The sequence below is a fragment of the Sarcophilus harrisii genome, chromosome 1, assembly GCF_902635505.1.
Source record: "Sarcophilus harrisii chromosome 1, mSarHar1.11, whole genome shotgun sequence".
Taxonomy (NCBI): Eukaryota; Metazoa; Chordata; class Mammalia; order Dasyuromorphia; family Dasyuridae; genus Sarcophilus; species Sarcophilus harrisii.
The window spans coordinates 298,934,382-298,952,883 of NC_045426.1; positions in this window are offsets into that span (position 1 = coordinate 298,934,382).

Here is an 18,502-nt window from a genome sequence, read left to right on the forward strand (position 1 = left end):
AATCTCTCAGATTATTTGCTAGATTAGTCTCAGAGAACTGTCTGGGAAGTTGAGAAGTTAAGGGACTTATCCTAAGTCATGGAGAATCTACCAGCAGGATTTGAACTCTTAAGTTTTTATTTTATTTAATTTAATTTTTTATTATAGCTTTTTTACATACAAAACATATGCATGGGTAATTTTTCAACACTGATCCTTGCAAAACCTTCTGTTCCGACTTTTCCTCTCCTCCCCCCCATCCCCTCCCCTACATGTCAGGTAGATTAATACATGTTAAATATATTAAAGTATATGTTAAATACAATATATGTACATATATTTATACAGTTATCTTGTTGCACAGGAAAAATAGGATTTAGAAAGCGGATAAAAATAACCTGAGAAGAAAAAAATAAAAATGCAAGCAAACAGTAACAGAAAGAATGGAAGTGTTATGTTGTGGTCCATACTCATTTCCCAGTGTTCTTTCTCTGGGTGTAGTTGGTTCTGTTCATTACAGATCAATTGGAACTGATTTGATCCTCTCATTGTTGAAGAGAGCCATGTCCCTCAGAATTGATCATAGTGTAGTATTATTGTTGTTGAAGTGTATAACGATGTCCTGGTACTGCTCATTTCACTTGGCATCAGTTCATTCATGTCTCTCCAAGCCTCTCTGTATTCATCCTGCTGGTCATTTCTTATAGAAAAATAATATTCCATAAGCTTCATAAACCACAATTTACTCAGCTATTCTCCAACTGGTGGGCATTCCTTCAATTTCCAGTTTCTACCCACTACAAAAAGGGCTACCACAAACATTTTTGCACATACAGGTCCCTTTCCCTTCTTTAGTATTTCTTTGGGATATAAGCCCAGTAGTAGCATTACTGGATCAAAGGGTATGCACAGTTTGATAACTTTTTGAGTATAGTTCCAAATTGCTCTCCAGAATGGTTGGATCCATTCACAACTCCACCAACAATGCATCAGTGTCCCAGTTTTCCCACATTCCCTCCAACATTCGCCATTATCTTTTCCTGTCATCTTAGCCAATCTGACAGGTGTGTAGTGGTATCTCAGAGTTGTCTTAATTTGGATTTCTCTGATTAACAATGATTTTGGAACAACTTTTCATATGACTAGAAATAGTTTTAAATTCTTCATCTGACTATTGTTCATATCCTTTGACCATTTATCAATTGGAGAATGGCTTGATTTCTTATAAATTAGAGTCAATTCTCTATATATTTTGGAGATGAGGCCTTTATCAGAATCTTTAGCTGTAAAAATGTTTCCCAGGTTATTGCTTCCCTTCTAATCCTGTCTGAATTTGTTTTATTTGTACAAAAGGTTTTTAACTTAATATAATTGAAATTTTCTATTTTGTGATTGATAATGACCTCTAGTTCTTCTTTGGTCACAAATTCCTTCCTCCTCCACAGGTCTGAGAGGTAAATGATCCTATGTTCTTCTAATTTATTTATAATCTCATTCTTTAGCCTAGATCATGAACCCATTTTGATCTTATCTTAGTGTATGGTGTTTTAGGTCAATGCCTAGTTTCTGCTATACTAATTTCCAATTTTCCCAGCAATTTTTGTCAAATAATGAATTCTTATCCCAAAGGCTGGGGTCTTTGGATTTGTCAACACTAAATTGCTATAGTTATTGACTATTTTGTCCTGTGAACCTAACCTATTCCTCTGATCAACTAGTCTATTTCTTAGCCAATACCAAATGGTTTTCTACTTTATAGTATGAACTCTTAGTTCTTAGTTCTGACTACACCATGTTTTCCTCTCTTCAAGGTGATCTTTCTGGTACAAAATTTCTCTCTCATATATATCAAACTATTCTCTTTCATGTTCTATTTACTCTAGCCAGATTGGATTTCTTCCTTAGGCCCCAAGTAGTTTCTGTGCATTTTTAACTCACATGGATTTGTGGAATACCTGTTATATGCCATTCCTCCTATCTCTCCACATCATGACTTCCAAACCATTATTTTTCAAAGATCACCTCTTACATAAATTTTTCTCTGATAATTTCAATTGTATTGATTTTGCTATTCTCTTTATAACAAATTCTTATGTTATTTGTATAGCTATCTTATCTCCCCTATCATCTTTTAACATCCTTGAAGGTAGGATCTTATTTATTTTAGCTTATTCATCTTAATCTCTTCTACAAACCTTATTAATGTTTTTTAAATGAATGAATATATATATTATATACACACACATATATAATATGTAAATATAATATATATATATATATATTAAATACACAATATATACATATTATATACACACACATATATATACATAATGGAAGAAAGAAAACCTTAACATTAGTAATTTTATAAACCCTTAATTGGTTAAAATAATACTTGAAGAACTTAAAAAAATCTTTTCTTATCTAATCAATTTTTTTCAGTATCTTCCTTATATCTTTGTGCTTTTATCAGTTGAGAGCTCTTTGTTTCTTTTCCGTGAACCTCAGATCATGATTTATTAATTCAGAATACTACCATCACCATAGAATGAAGAGAAGGTTGCCATTAAAAAAAACTCTTTCATTGTCAGACTGGTAAATTCAGCAATTATAGCATTGGAACAGAAGGTATCTTATCTCTCTGCAATAGTCTAATTAGTATGCTATTAAATCTAATTAATTCTGATTTTATTAATTTGTAATTTACAAATTTTAACTAGAGGCTGGATGGAATTTAATTTTGTTTTATGATAAAGGAGTTTAACTATGTAAACAAATTGTAGTGGCACATTTAATCCATTCATTGAGAACTTTGTGTACAATAAATCAACATGCATTTTTTAAGTAGCAATTAATTTTCGGGAACAGTGCAAGGCATTGAAAAAGATTATGAAATATATAGGCTCTCCCTGAACTGAATTCATCCTTGTAGAGAAACAAGACTTAAGAAAAACAATATTCAAACATTCATAAATACTTTTTTTTTCCTACTCATGAAAGCAGGTCTCTAAGAAGCTCTTAGTTAATTCTTCTAGGGGTTACTGTTTATTAACTTTCAATTTAACAAATATTTAATAACTTCCTGTTATATGGAAAGGACCTTGCTGGATGTTTTGAGGATACTTAGATTAATACAATGAGGAGCTAATAGTATAGCAGGGAGAAATTTTTTTAAAACATACACAAAAAATAGGATAATACAAATACAACACTTGAGAGAATTAGAAACAAAGCATAGATCACAATTTAAAAGATAGAAAGAATGATCACTTCTGATGTAAGAGAACAAGGAGGCTTCCTGAAGGAAATGGCCTTTGATCTTGCTTCCCTCCATAATGAATAAAATAGTCATCCTATAGAAGAGAGGTCAGAGTGTTCTGTGAAGAAGGAGAGTCTGGAGTCTGAATATAGATTGAAGCATACTATTTTCACTTCTTTTTTTGTAGTTTTTTTTCTTTTGTTTCTTCTTTCACAACATGACTAATATGGAAATATAGTTTACATGATTATACATAATAACCTATATTAAATTGCTTACTTTCTTAGGAAGGGGGGAGGGAGAAAATTTAGAACCTGAAACTTTAAAAAAGAATGTCGAAAATTGTCTTAAATATAATCAGAAAAAAGTATATGTGTGTATGTGTAAATATATATGCACACACATATATGCCTATTTTCCAATTATATGTAAAGATCATTTCCCAATTATATTTAAAAACTATATATATATATACACATATGTATGTATGTATGTAAAAGGTGCACTTTAGACCAGGTTTTAATGTCAATTTCCAAACCAGAATGAAGACACCCAATCTAACAAAGTAGTCACCCTTTTCAATACCCTGGTAAAATTATATTTTCTTTTCCTTGAAAGAAAATCTGGGATGTATACCATAGGTATAAAATCAATTTAAAAAAAACATTTGTTAATTACTCAATATGTGCCAGGCACTGTTAAGTGTTGGGGATCCAAAAGCAAAGATATGTAAAGACATACCTGAAACTGCTCACATTCTAATGAGGCAGAGAACACGTACATGCATACAAGATAAAGATAGATAGATACAGATATAATATAAATAATAAATAACATAAGTAAGAGGTAATTTCAAGAAAGACTCGAATAGTCACAGACTGGAAGGTGCCTCTTATGGGGGGATTTGATCTGAAATTTTAAAGAAAGTCAGGAAATCAAGAGTCACAGAAGAGCAGAGAACATTTGCCTAAGACAAAATATTGTGTCCAAGGAATAGTGAATTGATTACTATGGTCAGATTGTAGAGTGGGAAGAGAGTGGAAAGGTAGGAATGGGACAGATTATGAAGAACTTTAAATGCTAAGCAGAGGATTATATATTTGATCCTGAAGAGAAGAGGAATTGAAATTGATTGAATGGAAAGGCAGGGTGATCTAATCTTGATGACATGGAGAACAAGATTTTTAAAAAGCATTTTGGCTGGGGCAGCTTGGTAGCACAGTGCTGGCACAGGGGAATCCGAGTTCTAATTTTGTTTTAGATGTGTGACCTTGGGCAAGTCAATTAATCCTGACTGCCTTCCCCCCCTCAAAAAAAAAAAAAACCTACTTTTAAAGCTAAGAGGAAATTAGAATAAGGAGAAACTTGAGCCCAAGAGATCAGTTAGAAGGCTATTGGAATAGTCTAGTCAAGAGAAAATGAGGGCCTAGAGGTATGAGTGGAGAAAAGAAAGATGTTTGTGGGATGTTATAAAGGTAGAAACATGACAAAAGATTGGTTATGTGAGGTGAGTAATAGTGGTGAATCAAGGATGATACCAAGATTGTGAACCTGAGTTACTGGGATGGTAGTGCTTTTAACAGTAATGATGGGGTTCTAGTGGCAGTCAGAGAGTTGTGGGAATCCCTTTTTGGTCAGTGTAGGTCCTTCGTGAAAGAATTCATGAACCTGAAGAGTTTTATATGACAAAATGGAAGTTTATTGTTGGATAAGAAGTCAGCTTTGTTAGAAAAACTGACTTCTTCAGTGGCAAAGTCCTATTAGGGAAATGGAGTCTGGCACTGAGAAGAGAATGTCTTCACAACGAGCAGGATCCTGGCAGCTATCCCAAAGAGACAAAGCATGCTACTTTGGACATTCTGCAAAGAAATGAGAGAGCAAAAACCTATTTTATGAGCAGATCTTGGGGGAGTAAGGGGGTTGGGGTCAGTTTGAGCTGATCAGACCAGGATCTCCCAATTGAAATTACTTTGAAGGCTTTTTCAGCCTGAATTTGAATGATGATCTGGCTATCAGTGGAGGTGATTTGCCTTAGAAATGGTCCAGCCTGAGAAGCTCTCTCACAGACTCCATGGAGCCTGTGGAATCAAAGGGGACAGAATTTCAGAGTGTTAATTTTACAGATCAAAAGGGAACACAGTTTCACACCCCGTCAGTAATAGTGAGGTTTGAAAGAGGAGAAAGAAAATGTGTTTTGGACATGTTGAGTTTGAGATGTTCATGAAATATCCACTTTAGTCACAGAGTCAATTGTTGATGTGAGTCTGTGTAAAGTTTAGCTGGATAGCTAGGTCGAAGAATCATCTATAGAGAGATGATAATTAAATCCACGAGAGCTAATGACATTATCAAATAAGACAGTATAAAAGGATAAAAGACAGCTCAGGACAGAGCCTTGGAGAACATCCAAGATTAGTGGCCATGAACTGACAAAAAAAAAAGACTGAAGAATGATTGCACAGATAGGAGAACTAGAAGAACAGTATCATGAAAACTTAAAGAAGAAAGAATTTCCAGGAGGAGAAGTTAATCAGTTATAGAGAGGTTAAGAAGGATGAGCTTTGAGAAAAAGCCAATAGATTTGATCATAAGGAGAACACTGATGATTTTGAAGATGTCAAGTTTTGGACTTAGAGCTTGTTTGTTTATTTTATTTGGCAGTTGAATGGTTTTTTTAAGTTACATAACTGAAAACAAAAACCATGAAAGCTCAAAGAAGCTTGGAGCATCTTTCTTCTAATTTCTACCCCTATGGACACATTGGGTCCTAAGAACTTGGATACATCCCTGAATCAGGGTTACATTTAGTACTATGTCCTTGAAGATAAGGGTGAGGGTGAGGAGCTAATGTTTTAATATTAGTACAGATTTCTCCCCACTAAGATTGTCAGCTGACAATAAATGTAGTCAGCCAGTTATAACTCCTTTGATCCCAAGGAGATCATAAAAGAAGGAAAGGGACCTACATGTGCAAAAATGTTTGTAGCAGCTCTTTTTTTTTTTTTTTTTTTTTGTGGTGGCAAGGAATTGGAAATTGTGTGGATGTCCATCAGTTGGGAATGCCTGAATAAGCTGTGGTATATAAAGGAAATGGAATATTGTTTTTCTACAAGAAATGACGAGCAGGCTGATTTTAGAAAGGCCTGGAAAGAACTGGTGTTGAGTGAAATGAGCAGAACTAGGAGAACATCTTCCACAGTAACAACAAGATTATATGATGATCAACTATGAGAGACTTCGTTCTTAGCAATACAGTGATCCAAAACAATTCGAATAGACTTGGGATGGAAAGTACTGCATCTGTATCCAGAAAAGAACTAGTAAGGCTGAATACGGATTAAAGTATACTATTTTCAACTTTTTTGTTTGTTTGCTTTTTCTTTCTTGTGATTTTTCCCCCTTTTGTTCTTATTTTTCTTTCACAACATGACAAATAAGGAAATATGTTTAAAATGATTATACAAGTATAACCTATCAGATTGTTTGCTGACTTGGAGAGGGGGGAAGCAAGAGAGGTAGGGAGAAAAAATTTGGAATTTATAATCTAACAAAAATGAATGTTGAAAACTATCTTTATATGTAACTGAAAAAATAAAATACTATTGAGAAAAAAACAAAACAAAACAAAATTTTCACATATTCTCTTCCAAAAAAGCTGACACAGGAAAATAAGCTCAAATTCAAAAAGCAATGTAGCAAAGGAACAATTCACAAGTCCTGACAGCTGGAAGTCCTTTTCTCCAATTTGTAGAGATGCTCATGAATTTCGCCTTAAGCATGTTGAATCTGTATCTGCTTGTCCTCAGTTACAAATGAAAATCCTGCTATTTATTAGCTACTAGGATGCTGGTAGGAACATAGTAGAGTCCTAAATCCTCTAGTTACTTCAAAGTTTTCTCTTTTGACCAATTTAGAACTGAAACAGGGTTTCTCTTTCCATCCAGGTGGTTCAGGGGTTTTAGTTAGAATGCCATGCTTTACTCTAATTTTTGGAATCATCAGATTCTAGCTAACCTGATGTTTTTATATAGGATTCAGATTCTGACCAATTGAAACAGATTTTGAATCTGACATCATTAACTTTATCAAATAGCTTTCAAAGACTTTTCACGATCGAAATTGATTTATTGGGCATTTTGTAACATTCCTTTTGAGTCAGGTGACTTGGTTGATATAATTATAATTGCATTTACAAACAATTGAATTTGACATTTAATAAGTGTTTGATAGAAGGAGCTATGCTAGGTACTAGTTATACAAAGATGAAAGGCAGTATTTGCTCTCAAGAAGATTGGAACAGAAGGGAGACAAAGTGTACACAAGTAAGAATGAAGCTAGATAGAATGTGATAAAGGCAAAGGAAAGATCTAGACTAAGTGTTATAAGAAAATTTTAAGAAGATGAGATCACTTCTAGCTTAGAAATTGCAAATCTTTTTCAGCTGGGAGGCAAGATTAAGGGAAGTCTTCTTACCGAAGGTGTCATTTTTTTTGTCTTGAAAGAAGAAAAGGAATTTAAATGTCAGAACTAATGAGGGTGTGCACAGAGGGGACAGTTTGATCAGGATGAGAATGTAAGGATGAGATTAATAAATACTTTTTGATTAATGATTGATTCTCAAACGTTTAATATATGCCAGGCACCGTGCTAAATGCTGGGAATACAAAGAGAAAAAACCAGTTCCTATGCTAAATTTATAGAGCTTTCTTTCTAAAGGAGAGACAATGTATATATAAATAATACAAATCAATCCTTGCAACCTCCAATAACACAAAGATCCTGGATTGTATCATCCAGAATTGTGAGTGAACTCATGAATTGGATAGTTTAGTAACTGCCCACAGAAGCCTTTATGTCAGAGGCAACTTTATTACACAAATAACATTGAAAAGAGAGCAAAGAAAAGCCCACAGATAATTCTTAGAAAAAACCCTAAAATCAATAATGTTGATGGTTCTATTAGAGGATCTCAATCTGGTTTCTGTCCTTCTAGTTTCTAAGGCTTGGTAAAGTTTCACATATGGTGCTCTCAAGTCTGGCCTTGGTCTCCAGGTTTCTTAGCAACTTCTAGTCTCTATTCTGACTGTTAGGGAGTTTTTTTTTTTTTTTTTTTGGTTGTTTGTTTGTTTGTTTTTGTTTTTGTTTTTGATTCCATATGCTCCTCTACTCTCTGGATTCTCAACCTGTTTTCCATTCTCAATCATCTTTTTCTCTTTGATCTCTACTTTCTAGTCTTCTCTCTCAATAAGATTTTTTCCAGAGCTCTGACCCACCCTGTAAACACTTTCTTTGTGATCTAGTGTTGACTTGACCTTTATGGAAACCACATCAGCAACATGATATGTTCAAAGAGCTAGCTTCAGAGTCAGTGAGACATGGCTTAAGTCCTCTTTTTGACACATACTGCCCATGTGACCAGAGATAGTTCACTTAGTCTCCCAAGCTTCTTAAACGGTGGGTTGTGACTCCAAATGGGGTCTTGTAACTGAATGTGGGGGTTGCAAAATTATGATTTATTATCAGTAAACATATATCTATTTTATATACCTATGTAGCTGAGATCATGCAAAAATTTCTTAGGGAGAAAGAGGTTGAAAGTGAAAAAAATTTAAGAAGTCCTGCTCTAAGCAACTCTTTAAGACTCTTGGATTGTACAGGAAATTTCCTTATCTATGAAGTCCCTAATATTAAATGTAGCAGTCTTTCTGGGGCAACTTCCCCAATCTACATCAACATTGGTAGTAGCTAGAGAGCAAGGAATACTAGGGGGTAATCCCTTTTCCTAATAGGACTTAATTAATATTCCATATCCTAATACTTCTTCCAAATCCAGACAATTGTCCCAAGGTAAGATTTTGATATTGATCATTGATTCAAGCTTAACGTACATGACATCATATTTTGTAACTCCACTTTCTAAGACAATCTGATGTCTTAAGTTTGAGTAGAAGTTGGGTCCCTTAGCTTTGGGCCCTACTAAGGTTGAATGTAGTGATGGGCTTGAAAAGACTGCTGGATGTTAAATTTTCTTTGTTAAGTATTTACTTCAGAAATAGGCAAAGGCCACAAATGAGTGTTTTACCTGTTCTTTTACTGATTATCTAGAAAGTGATGCAGAAAAGGCTAATAATGCAAATGAAACTTAAAAGTGTTTTTTTTCTTCCTTTCTATCCCATTCCACCTCTATCTCTCCCATTCCCCCTTCCCACTCTTTTAAACATTTTCTAGCATACCCCTGGCTGTATGCATGCCTATGTAGCACTTCAATGCAATAAGTTTTGTTTAAACCTACTATACCTAAGACAGTTATTTTGAATAGTTTTAAATATTATATTGTTTTTCCTGACTTCCGGCTTTAATTTACCTCTTTGCAATATTTTTTGGGGAAGATGGTGTCTGGTAGTAAGTCCAGTCTTATGAATTTATTACTATTGGGAAATCCTCAGTGAGAAAATTCTCTACCAAGGCAGATCAACAAATACTTTGTACCTTCTATTCTTAGATAGGGTCTGTGTGTGTGTGTGTGTGTGTGTGTGTGTGTGTGTGAGAGAGAGAGAGAGAGAGACACACACAAAAAAGAAGGAAGTTTCCACATAGAGAGGTGTAGAAACATATTAAAAAACTTCCTTTTTTCAACTTATGACATTAAGAATTTACATTTTCTCTAGGCCAAAAACCAGTTTCTAGACCTTTCCTTTTATAGGAAAATGGGTAGAAGGTTGAAACACTTAGGTACCAGCAATAAGGACTGGGGGTGATAAACTTAAAACAAAAAGTACCTATTTTCTAGTTGAGAATAGTGTTTCCCCATGAGATTAGTGTCGACTCACTTAAAGGAAATGTCTTTTTTTTTTTTTTTTTTTTTTTCATTCAAGGATAACCAAGAAAAAGCTCTTTCAAATCTTGAGGGCAGAGACCAAGGGAGGAATCCAATAGTTTTAGCAGATAAATTGTTATGTTTAGGAATGTTAACCCCATATTTTAACATATTTTCATCATTTTTTTTAGTCAAGATTCCTATAAATATTACTTCAAATCATCTTAGGGTAGAGAATAATGTCTGAGGGCATGTGGGAGAGGAGAATTATGCCAATTTGAGCATTTGTCTCTAGACATGCTTTAATTTAGATTAAATTAATAAAATTTAAAATAATAAAAATTTCTGGCAAACTTGTACCTAAAACAAAAAGAACAATATAATTTCTCTTTCAAGGTCATATTCCTCCATATTCTTTAAGATAAGTGTCCCATTTACTGTAAATCTCTTTGCAGGCTTTGCAGTTCCTACCTCCTTCAATCTCTCCTCATGTGACATGAGATCACACTCTTTACTATTTGGGTTGCTTTTTAGATTTTCTTCATCCTTTTATTGTCCTAAAATGTAATGCCCAAAAATTGAATCCAGAAGTAGTTTAGCCAGACCAGAAACTAACAGGATAATCACCTCCTCATATCTTAAGGACATGCCCTTAATGCAGCCAGAGATTACATTAGCTTTTTTGGCACCCCCCCCCCCATCACAGTATTGATTCATACTACATTCATAATCTGATAAAGTATTGAGATTTTTTTTTTTTTTTGGCTGGGGCAATAAGGGTTAAGTGACTTGCCCAAAATCACACAGTTAGGAGGTAGTAAATGTCTCAGGCTAAATTTGAACTCTGGTCCTCCTAACTTCAGGTGCTCTATCCATTGCACCAACTCACTGCCCCCTTGAGACCTTTTTAGACAAACTATTACATCGTTATGCTTCTTCCATCTTGTATTTGTAAACTTGATTTCTTAAAATCTAAAAATAGGTTATGCATATCTCCATTAAATTTTATTTTACTTGATTTGACCCAGTGGTCTGATTTGTCAAAATCTTTTTGAGTCATAACTTTATCACTTGATGAGGAAATTTCTCTGATAAGAGTATCTAAGAAATAGAAATTATTAATAGGTATGCATGTATACGTACCATACATAAATGTATATGTATATACACATATATATGTGTGTGTGTATATATATATATATATATAATATATATGTGTATACATATAACCAAAAGCCATTTTCTACTAGCTAAGTGATCAAAGGATAAGAACAATTTTCAAAAGAATTATGGCAAACTATTAACAACCATATGAAAAAATGTTCCAAATCACTGATATGAGAAATGAAAAACAAAATAATATTGAGATTCCACCTTACATGCTGCAAATTAGCAAAGGTGACAAAAGATAATGATAAAGTTGGAAGAGTTGTGGAGCATTGTTGGTAGACTTGTGAATCTGTATAACGTTATAGAAAGCAATTTAGAATTATGCAAATAAGGTGACTAAAATTATCTTTGATTCAGGGATTCCATTATTCAATTTACATTATAAGGAAATCATTGATAAGAAGAAAGTCCTCATATACACCAATATATTTATAGCAGCAGCACTTTTTGTGATAGCAAAGAATTAGAAACAAAGAAGAAGCTCATCAAGTAGAACATGGTTAAACAAAACATGATTAAACATTATAGAATGTTACTATGCTTTAGGAAAGGACAAACATGATGAATACAGAGAAGTATGGACTGATCTATAGAAAAAAATAATTTCAAAAGAAGGACAGATGTGAGCAATGAGTCATATCACAGATAGATAATATGAAGGGGAATCAAGAAATTATTATTTGTTAAATTTTTGATAGAGTGAAAGTTTCTAACAGATATTTGAATAACTGAGTTCCTCCTCATTCCTATGACTTGCCTCTATGCCCATTCTGGCCTATGCTTACTGAATTCACTTACTACTTTGTGCAGCTAGTTTATAGTTTATAGTATACTCTCATGACCATATTGCTTTGCTTTTCTGTCTCCACTGATTGCTACCCAGCTATTTTTCTCTGATATTTTCTCCCTCTGGTTTCTGAATTTCCTTATATTAATATACCTTCTTAATATGTCTTTTATCCTGTCTTTCCTTTTACCCATACCATTTTTTGAGTAAGAAATATTATTTCAGAGCCATATTTCTTGGCTTAGTCCACCAAATATTACTAATATCTATTAAATCCAATTTGCCTCCTTGAATTGGAATCTTTCATATTGCTTGTTAGTCAACTAGAATAAAAAAGGGAGAAAAAGTTCTATTATTTTTATTAAGAATCTATGCCCCAGAACTGAAGCTATGGGTTTACCTGGACTAAGTAAAATGGGAATGTCGTAATGAAATCTGTCATTTTGGTTCATGTAGTCACTCAGTAATTTTCACTGAAAACATTAGAATTTGATTCATTTCATTCTCATTCAGAATATCCCTTGGGAACATTAGAATTTGACTCATATCTTGGTCTCTAAAGAATAAATGACAAGAATAATAATAAAAGCTAGCATTTACATAGTGCTTTGAGGTTTACAAAGCATTTTACAAATATTATGCCATTTCCTCTTCCTAACAACTCAGAGATGTAAGTGCTATTATTAGTCCCATTTTACAAATGAGAAAAACTGAGGCAGATAGAAGCTAAGTAACTTGCCTAAGGTCACAAAGTTAATAAGTATCTGAAGCTTCAGTCCCCAGAACTTTGGCTAACAAGATAGGATGGGTTTTATTACACCCACAAGAAAGTATAAATGACTAGCATCCAAGCCTATAAATGGTCGATATATCTCTTCTCCAGTGATCCTTACCTCTCCTTAGGAATTACACTGTCTTCTAGACTAGGTTATTCTTGGTAGATGCCTCACCAAGGGATATGCTTACATATGTGTATATAGGATCACTAGGTAATGAGTTCCTCTCTCAGATTTACAACAGTCCATATGATTCATATTTGTCTGTGAAGGACAATGTATATATTACCTCTTCTATATCCTGGCTTTAGTTTTGGCTCCTACTTTGGGCTCTTCTTTTGTCTAAGAAGCCTTCTTACAGGTCCAGGAAGCTTAGACAGGGAATTTTATATTCAGAAATTCCTTCTCTGGTCTAAGAGTTCATCATAATCTAAAATCTCCTCAAGTGAATTCAAGATATTAGTTCCAGCTTTTCATTACTGCTTCCAAATGCTTCCATCTCTGGGTTTATACTTGAGATCTCTTCTCTTCTGGACCATATGGCTCTCTGAATGAAGCCACATAAATTTTCTGTAAAGGGAATGGAATTAATGTATATCCAAATAACATTTTTTCTCTTTTCCACCTCTGGTTTGCTCCTCCTCCTTTTTTTTTTCTTCCTTTTATGACCTGATAGGCAATTCTATTTTAAAGCTCAAGGTCACAGTTCAGGGGAAGGACTAGCTATATGGGAAGGACTAGCTATGACTCAACCAATCATTCTTACTATGGTACTTAAAAAGTAATACATACCCATTGCCAGGGAAGTTCATACTCCATCAATAGGAAAGTAGCACTACAAGAACAATGCTTTCTTTATTAATGTTAAGCAAGGAAACTTTATTTATCATCCTCTGCAATAATCCTACATATTTAACAGTATTTCTGATTGTGTTTTATAGATTAGATTATAAATTCCAGGAGGGCAGAAACTGTATCTTATCTGGAAACAGATAGTTTGCCATAGTTGATAGAACACTAGTCTTAGAATCAAGAACATTTGGGTTTGAAATCCACCCCAGATATTTACTAGATCTAAACAAGTTGCTTTATATCTCTGAACCTCAGTTTCTTTTTCTGTAAAATGTTAATAAAATTAATAGCATCTTCAGAGGAACTCAAAGAACAGGCAACTGGCCAGGGAGCCCAGTTGTTTATATGCAGAAAGCTCAGCTGATCAAATTCCTTAGTGGATTTTTTAGAATGTATAGACATTGTGTAATTGGTTAGTCTGCTAATCATGTGGTGAATTGGAACCTCTTTGATTGGTTGTAGCTGTCTGTATATTTGGAACTGGGAGTCCATTCAAAAGGTACTAGGCCCTCTCATCTGTTCTGTCTAGCTGATTTCTTCCTATGGGATAGCTTTCCAGGGAAAGAAGAGAAACACCTCTTCAAAGGAGAGGCCTTGGTTCAGCATTATTGTCTAGAAATGGATTTTGGTGATTGTGAACTCCTTATTATCTTAATAAGAAAAACAAGCCATCTAAAGTTGAAGAGTGAAACATGTCAGATTTTAGGGTTAGTTTGGTCCAAAATTAATACCCCAAGGATCAAAGAGTAATCTTTGCACCCAGCCCAGTGACAGGTAAATAGGTTCATCCAGCCATAATGCCACATTTGGACTTAAACTAGGAGAGACTAATGCTGGGTAGAATCTCTGAGCTATCTCTTTCAGAGACCAAAATGGAGAGAGAGAGGAGAGTGTCCTTCTGAAGAAGAGTAGGGGAAGAAATGTTTGTATTTTTGTTCTTGCTATATCTTTGAAATTAATATCCCTTTTAAAATGTTAATTAGTTAAGTGGAACTAAGTCTTCAGTTACTAAAACCTATAGGGGGGTTGTCAAGAATATTGACTTATGTCAATAGCAGTAGTAAAAGGAGGTACCCTCAGAACCCTGAATCAGAGATGTCATGAGCCTAGCTTTGGGAGCATCAACTTAAGGAGTACACCATACGCAAGTAAAGAACTTTGCAAATTTTAGAACAGAAGTTCTTAACTTTTTCTGTGTATCATGGACTTCTTTGTCTGTCTAGGAAATCTATGGATCCCTTCTCAGAATGATATTTTTAAAAACATAAAATAAAATCCATAGTATTATAGAATTTATATGAAATATAGAAATATATTTCATTATGATGAAATAGTTTTGAAAATATAAAAAGAATTGGCAAACCCCAAGTTAAGAATCTCTGCCTTAGAGCTTTATTATTATTTAAATGTTTTATTTCCTTCTTTGTACACACAAGTACTTAGTTTTTGGTGTTTTTTTTTTTTAATTAATGGAAAATGCACTGGAAAGAATGTTATGATTCTCATCTGTAAAATATCTAGCAATATACATGATGAAGATTTGATCACTATTAACATCTACATATGTAGTTATTACATAGTTATTATCTACCTTCTGACAAGTAAAACCTCAGCCTCAAAGACATTTCTTGTGTTTGTTTAATGTTGCTCTCAACTATAATCAGTGCCTTAGCTTTTCTTACCTAAATTCTTACCTTAAATTTTCAGCTATAGATGTAGTAGAGGATTATCAAAACTATACCAGAAAAGAATTAAGTCCCTTTCCCCCTCAAAAAAAAATTTCTTAGGAAATTCAAGAAATTAAGGTAGAATAGAAATAATCTAAGGCAACTAAAAGTTATTTGTGGCAAATAACCACGAATCTTACTTATCAAAAAAGTGAGAATTTATTAGTTGTAAAGATCTGTTTAGTGTCTAAAATGACCATCATAGATGTGGCTCTCTTCAACAATGAATTGATTCAGACAAGTTCCGATTGTTCAGTAATGAAGAGAGCCATCTACATCCAAGGAGAGGACTATGGGAACTGAGTGTGGACCACAATATAGCATTTTCACTCTTTCTGTTGTTGTTTGCTTGCATTTTTTGTTTCCTTCTCAGGCTTTGTTTTGTTTGTTCTTTTTCTTTCTAGATCTGATTTTTCTTGTGCAGCAAGATAACTATATATATATATATATATATATATATATATATATATATATGTACATATATTGGATTTAACATGTATTTTAACATGTATTGGAATGCCTGCCAACCAATGGAGGGGGTGGGGGAAAGGAGGTGAAGATTTGGAACAGAAGGTTTTGCAAGGGTCAGTGTTGAAAAATTACCCTTGCATATGTTTTGTAAATAAAAAGTTATAAAATAATTTTAAAAAAGAAAAGAAACTTAAAAGTAAAAAAAAATAATAAAATGACCATGATTTCAAATTTTTGGATGTTTGGGTTACAAAATACTGGTTGTTATTTAAGAAAAAAATCGAGGCTACTAATTGATAAGAGTGCCAAATAAACGGAAATACCATTGGCACTACATGAATATTGTAGGAACTCCTTCCCTAAAATCACAAATTCTTTGTCCTTAGAAAAATGTTTCAAGGGGATGTCAGTTGGAGAATGACTGAACAAGTTATGGTATGTGAATGTTATGGAATATTATTGTTCTATAAGAAATGATTGGCAGGATGATTTCAAAGAGGCCTAGAGAGACTTGTATGAACTGATGCTAAGTGAAATGAGCAGAACCAGGAGAGCATTGTACACAGCAACAGCAAGCTTATACCATGAGGATGATCAATTCTGATGGATGTAGTTCTTTTCAATAGCAAGGTGATTTCAGGCCAGTCCCAATGGTCTTGTGATGAAGAGAGCTATCTGCACCAGATAGAGGACTGTGGGGATTGAGTGTGAATCACAACATAGTATTTTCATCTTTTTGTTATTGTTCCCTTGCATTTTTATTTTCTTTCTCATTTTTTCCCTTTTTGATCTGATTTTTCTTGTGCAACATAAATGTAGAAATATTTATGGAAGTTAAACATGTACATGTTTAACATATATTGGCTTACTTGTCTAGAGAAGGGGGTGGAAGGAAGGGAGGGAAAAATTGGAACTGGGGTTTTGTTTGCAAGGGTAAATGTTGAAAATTATCTAGGCATATGTTTTGAAAATAAAAAGCTTTAATAAAAAAGAAAAGGTAAAAAATGAAAAATGTCCCAATGAAATTTTACTTTCTAAGCAACACAATAATGGATATTACTAATAGCATAATATACAAATTGACATTTTAAAATTACATTTATTACAAAGCTAAATTTATTAAAAAATCATATTTAACAGCTCAATGTATTTTAATCCAATATAAATTTATTTTGTCTTCAGAATTACAATTTTGGAATAGAATCTGTCCCTTTGAGGCTCCTTCAGTTAGGGAGTAAAGAGGAAAATATTGTTTATTTTTTATATTTGCAACTCCACTATGCTAGGGCCCAGTGGCAGGCATATAGTAGATGCTGTATAAGTTTTCATTGATTGAAATGAAAAAGCTAACATTTACTGACTTAATATAATGAAAATTAATTTCTCAAGTGTGACCACTAGGGGACACTCTAAGTATGTACTTCAGTACAGAAGTATCCAGTGAATTACAGTTTTACTGTTGCCTAAGAAAAAAGAAGGCAACAAAATTTCCAGTATTTGTCTAATTAAAATACCATCCATAGGTATGACTATTATCTTCTAGTATATAAAGAGTTGCCTCTTGTTATGATTGACTTGCAGAGAGTAAAGCAAGGACAAATGGAAGAACTTGTGGAGATACAGAGTTAAGATCTTTTGTGAAGAAAATGGATACAATTAGAGCTACTCAGAAGTGAAATGGGCAACTTGAAGAGAGAGTGGAGGTCTTCAAGCAAAGTCTGGATGAACCGTTTGTCTAGTTATTTGTTGAGCAAATTCTTATTTGGATATAGATTAGATTAGATGGCCTCAAGGTTCAGAGTGTTAATTCCTTAAAAGAGGAAATAAGTGAGAACTTCTTTATTTCATCATTTCAACAATAATTTATTCAGCAGTTACTGTGAACTGTTTAGTAGACACTGTGCAAAGGACTAGGTATAAGAAAGCATAAAAAGCTGGACTGTCAAAGAAGACTTCAACTAACCATATGCCTTCTGTTGTAGTCTTCCAAAAGGATCTCTGAAGAGCATGACCTGGTAGCTAATCCACTTAGTTTTGGAGCTCCTGCCTAAAAACTGTGCTATCTTGATTTGTGAGAGCATCCTAGCTTCCCCCTAGCTGCATTTATTTATCCCCAACACCTGAGTAAACTCAGATACCTTAGCTAGGTGAGAACAATGACTCAATCAGTTAAAAGACTTTAAACTGTGTGAGAAAGTTTGAAAAGACTTTGAAAGGATGAAGTAAAAGGTAAAGGGTCTGTTTCAATTGATTGAGTAATTTTGTTCCTCCTTCTGGACCCTACATATAAGCATGAAGTTTGCTACAAAGAGAAGAAATATAGAATGTGACTTTTTGTTAGATCTTAATCTCAAAGAACCATTATGGAGAAAGGAAATATCTAGGGGGAAGTCTCAAAAAGAGGTCAACTCTCTGCCCCAGCTCCCCTTCTATGGCGCCTGTTTTTCTACAGACACTATAATATAATCAGCAATTTCTTTACCCAAATGTTTCAAGTAAACTAAATTTCCCTTCCTCCACAAGGAGGCCAGGGCTTAATTAGGGATAGTTATAAATGCAAAGACGTGACCTTTGCCCAAATGTTAGAAATTCTCCTAACTGGGGGCTCGGGAGCCACTTTGACTGAACATGACTCTTTAAAAAATTTCCTTAAAGTGGGAGAAGGAA